Source organism: Acinonyx jubatus, chromosome A1, assembly GCF_027475565.1.
Source record: "Acinonyx jubatus isolate Ajub_Pintada_27869175 chromosome A1, VMU_Ajub_asm_v1.0, whole genome shotgun sequence".
NCBI classification, from domain to species: domain Eukaryota; kingdom Metazoa; phylum Chordata; class Mammalia; order Carnivora; family Felidae; genus Acinonyx; species Acinonyx jubatus.
Window position 1 is genome coordinate 232,596,025 of NC_069380.1, and position 5,661 is coordinate 232,601,685.

Below are 5,661 nucleotides of genomic sequence, written 5' to 3' on the forward strand. Positions count from 1 at the left end.
TTTATTGAGACTTGTATCATGGCCCTGAATATGGTCTATCATGGTAAATTCTTTTGTGGCCCCTTGAAAGAATATACATTCTGCTATTGGTGGGTGGAACCATCTATAAATTTTAGTTAGCTCGAGTTGGTGATAATTTTGTTCAAATCTATACCCCTGCTAATTTTCTGTCTACATATTCTTCCAATTGTTGAGTGAAGGTATTGAAACTAGAACTGTGGATTTGTCTCTTTCTTTTTGCAGTTCTGTTTATTTTTACTTTGTGTATTTTGAAGGTCTTGTTGCGTGCATATAGGTTTAGGAGTCTACATTCACTTGAAAAACGGATCCCTTTATCATCACAAAGTGATCTTTTCCTCCCCAGTAATATTCTTCCCACTGAAACATACACTTTGTCTGAAATTAATATAGACTTCTAACATTTTTAGATCAGTGTTAGTACGATATATCTCTTAATCATTCTGCTTTTAACCTGAGTCTTTATAGCCAAAATGTGTTTCTTGTAGCACCCACCCCCTCTCCACATATATATATATATATATATATATATATATATATATATATTTGGATCTAGCTTTTTGATGTTACATGACAAGCACTGCTTTCTGATGAGGACATTTGGCCATCACATGTACTGTGATTGTTGATATGGCCAGGTAGATAGCTGTCATCTTATCATCTGTATTTCATTGGTACCATCTGCTCTTTGTAGATGACATCTCTCTTCTCCTATTTTTCTGCCTTCCTTTAATATTTTGTACGGTAATATTATTATATTTATATTTACATTTTATATTCATTCTTGTCTTATCTATAATTCTTTATTTTATGACTTTAGTGGTTTAAGGTTTATCATATAAAAGTTTCATTTATCCCAGTCTACTTTCTTTTTTTATTATTATTTTTTTTACTATTAAATTTATTGTCAAATTGGTTTCCATACAACACCCAGTGCTCATCCCAACAGGTGCCCTCCTCCATGCCCATCACCCACTGTCCCCTCCCTCCCACCCCCCCATCAACCCTCAGCTTGTTCTCAGATTTTAAGAGTCTCTTATGGTTTGGCTCCCTCCCTCTCCAACTTTTTTTCCCCTTCCCCTCCCCCGGTCTACTTTCAAGTGAAGCTATACAACTTCGCATATGGTATGAGACACTTGCAATACTACAGTTCCTTTCCTTCCCTCTGGATTCTTCTGCTGTGTTTTTGGCATACATTTTAATTTTATATATGATCTAAACTCCACACTGCATTGCCATGTTTTTGTTTTTATGATATCTGTTAAACCATCTTTAAAAGAGGATTTAATGAACAGAATAGCCTCATAGATTTATCTGTGTAGCTACGATTTCTGGTATTCTTCTTTCTCTTGCTATAGATCCATAGAACCATCTGGTCATTTTGCTTTTCCCTGAAGACCCTCCCTTGATACTTCTGGCAGTGCTGTTCTTTTTCTTTTTTTTTTAAAAAAAATTTTAATGTTTATTTATTTTTGAGAGAGAGAGCATGAGCGGGGGAGGAGCAGAGAGAGAGGGAGACACAGAATCTGAAGCAGGCTCCAGGCTTCCACCTGTCAGCACAGAGCCCAATGCGGGGCTCGAACCCACGAACCATGAGATCGTGACCTGAGCCCAAGTCGGACGCTTTACCGACAGAGCCACCCAGGTGCCCCATCTGGTAGTGCTGTTCTATTTGTCATAAATTCATCCAGCTTTTTATTTCTGAAAAAGTCTTTATTTCATACATTAAAAAAATTCTCTTTTCTCTGTGTTTCACCTACAGTTTATAGTAGTATGTTTTCAAGTTTACTAGTGTTTTCTTCTATACTGTCTTATCTGTCATTGTTGCCATCTAGTATATTTTAGAATATAACCCCAACTTTTCATCCTTTGATGTGAGTGTTTTTAAAATCTATCATGGCTCTACTTAGAACTTTGGACATGTGGAGTTCAGTTATAATAATTGTTTCAAGACATTATCTGCTAAATATAACACCTGTGCTAGGACAGGATCAGTTTCAATTGATCGATTTTTCTTCATCTTATGGGACATGTTTTACTTTCTATTTGAAAGCTTGGTAAATTTTTTAAAAATTTTATTTATTATTTCTTTTGAAATAAAGTTGACATACAGTGTTATATTAGTTTCAGGTATACAACATAGGAATTTGACAGTTGTATATATACAATGTGCGATGCTCCCCACGATAAGTGTAGAAATATTGGTGAATTTTTATATGAGGCAAGATACTGTGGTCTGATCTTGTGTGCTAGGCAAATGTTTTCTTCCGAACATCTTTGAGGTTTATCTTGGGATGACATTCATTTACTTGTAAATAGTTTAATACTCTTGTATCCTGCTTTTAAAGATTTGTTATGCTGAACCAAAACAGTCAGTATAAGACAGGTTAATCCAAGATTGGTCAGTCAAAGACAGTGGTTTTAAGGCACAATGATATTGTCTTCAAGGGACGCTTGGCATTGTCTGTGGGGGTTGTGGTATAGGTGTCTACGAGGCTGATATCAGGGGTGCCGCTAAACCCCTTATAAGGCACAGGACAAACCTCACAACAAATAGTTTTTCAGACCAAAATGCTGATAGTGCTGAGATTGAAAGGCCCTTATCTGGGGCTAATCACGCTCCATGACTCAGACAAGGCTCTTCCATGTGCTTTGCCCCACAGCCCATGTGTTATGAGGTTTTCGCATCTGGCTGATGGGAACAGGCACTGTTCTCGACCCCGTGTGATCCTGTGACACTGTCCTTCTCGTCCTTCCAAGTGGGTCTTTCCCCAGCCTCTGGTAGTTACCCACGTGCAAGTGATCAACGGGACCCAGCCGAAGGCTCCCCACGACACTCTGCAGGTCTCCAGATGTCTCTCCGTGCCGTCTCCTCTCTGGCGCTCTGTGCTGGGAAGCCTTCCTGCCCTTGTCCAACACCTGGGCCTGCACCTCTCCCCAGACGGACAGTAGGCTGGTCTCCAATGGAGACTCCTTCCTTTCGCATGAAAGCTCGCAGGCAGCAAGCTGGGGCCATTGCAGACCTGCTTTCTCATCTCTCGGGATCATTGCTTGATGGTCCAGTCTTGACAATGTGTTTTTGATACATTCTGTCTACCTCTTTGTGTGCTTCTGGTGAGAGGAGAAACATAGTCCCTTTCTTGATAGGAAGTAGAAGTCGCTCTCATGTGTATTGATCATAACAGTTTACAAAGGAGGCATTTCTTTTATATATTCTATTTCTCATGAAAGAATAAATTATTAGTATACATATACAGATATATGTATATAAGAAAATGTTACTTTAGTAATCAGTCTGTCTATTCAACCCCACAGGAATTAGACTTCTAATAGTGATGTTAATATAGTACAATACTTTCAAAGTTACACTTAAATTGCATTTATCAGATGAAAAAATATGCTTCTGTCCCTGAAATCTGAGCTGTTCATCTGGGAGGAATTTAAATTGTACTGAATAAAATTCAATGAGTAAGAAAATTTGATCTTTAAAACCGCAGGGCAACATTATGAAGAAAAGGTAAAATGGACTCCAATACAAAGTGAATGTAGTATCTACTGGTATGTATTATAAAATAGTCAACTCCCTTGGCCATAAGACACTTCTTGGGTCCCTGAAGCTCATCGTCTCATGCCAGCACCTTGGTTTTTAGTTTTCCTAGAGAACAACTCAGAGGGACCAATTTTCCATTTATGTTCATGAAAAACCACAAAGTACCATCAACCTAAAATAAGTTTGAAGCCCTCTAGCCCTGCCTATGATCCACCCCAAGCCATTCTTGTGTAACGTGCATGTGTGCGTGTGTGTGTGTGTGTGTGTGTGTGTTTTGGCTCAGCCTAGACCATCTGCAGGGAAGGTCAAGATGTCAGACTCCTCCTGCTGTTTTGTGGGGCGTAGACCCAGAGAGAGCAGCTCAGGGAAAAAACAGAGTTACAGTGCTCAGTTACATCACCAAAGCTCCGGTTTAAACACACTTGTTTCTGTTAATCTAGCCTTTGCTTGTATCGCAAGATCTCGTTAGGGCTTACTAGTTGACTTACACAGGAAAGGCAATCACATACTAAAAGCCACATTAATAATCACGTCCTTTTTCTCTTCACATTAAGCTGTAAAGGGGCTCAACCAAGGACACGATTCTGACTTGTGTTTAAATTTACATGTGCTGACACAGAGTTGTTATATTCTTTATATCAAAGTCGGGTCTCTGTTATTCCAAAGAGTTGACTCAACTTGATAATTAAGTTTAGATGTGGAAAGAGTAAAGGATTCCATCTTAAGGACTTGAAATTGGAAACGTGCTATCGGATGTCATGTTCACGACCCTTGCGTGTCTTGCTTTGTGGCTGCCCAGCTGAGCAGACAGGGAGCTGATGCGGGTCTTCCCTCAGCCCAGATCCCCACAGGCTCTGGCGGGTCGGAAAGCACGGAGTCAGTGACTTCAGCTTTATCTGCTCTGGCGCTTTTCTGGTTGCTTATTGAGCTGAAGAAGTTAATATGCCTCTAATAAAACCACAGTGTCAATTCACCCTAACTGTGGAAGCGCTTGTACCTTGATATATATATTCTAAAGGCTTGCGGAGATTTGGAGAATTTGATGGCACTTGTGTTTACACTCACTTGTGTGCACAAGAAAGCAAGAAAGAGAGGTCTGAGTGAGGCTTCAGGCAGAGTGGTAAGGGAGAAGGCCATACAGTCTAACCTAGTAAGAATTCAATGCTTCGAAGCCAGCTTGCTTTAGATGCTTCCTTCACCCCATGTCAAGCCTCCCTGCTCCTTGGACACAGTGTTTGGATGCAGACATAAACACTGGCCTTGCTGCTTTTTGGGGGATGGGCGGCCAACAATATCCAAGCCCTTCCAGGCCTGAGGACAACTCCTGGGCAAAGAGGAGCCTTTGCTGAATCAGCGGGCTCTGACCCTCTGCCTCTCCCAGTCGCTGTGAACCTCCCCCTGGCTGGACCACAGATCCAGGCCCGGTGCCCAGTGAAAGGTCAGCATTTTTGTGTGGGCAGTTTCATGGAGACCGCGTGAAACCCACAGCGTGAAATGCGCGGGGGTCCGAGCCCCCTTTATGTGCACCAGGAGATTTGGTCCTTTGGCGTGAAGGAGGCCGGAGCCCGGGGCAACCGAGTGGTGGGGCTGGCTGTTCCCACCCGGGAACAAATAAACTTAGTGCTCCTGCTCCATGACAAATCCCGAAAAGGCGACCTCCCCCTCGAGAGGGGAATGGCCAACAATAGTTGGGGCTCCCTGCGGAGCCTCGTCTCCAGGGTCTCAGCATCTGCCCTGCAAACACGGGATTGTGACTTCATCCTAAATCTGGGACTCTGTAATGTTAGCTGACAAGACCATATAGAAGGCGACAAGCACGGGGTGTCTGGTCCCCACCAAATACTAATTGCTGGGGTAGAAAGAAGTGTCGGGGTCATAAAAACTGTCATCCGTTGGCTGGCGTTTCTGCAGCGTGCGGGCCGGTTACATTCCTTGTCCGCACATGTTTCAAATCAGCGAGGAATATAAATGAAGAATCCAGCTCCAACGCTCTCTTACACTTGGCACGCGGGGACACCAGCTGCAGCCTGGTCCGGCTCCCTCCGCGCTGCTGGGTTCCGGAGCCCAAGGAGGCCACGCGCAGCCCAGGCCTC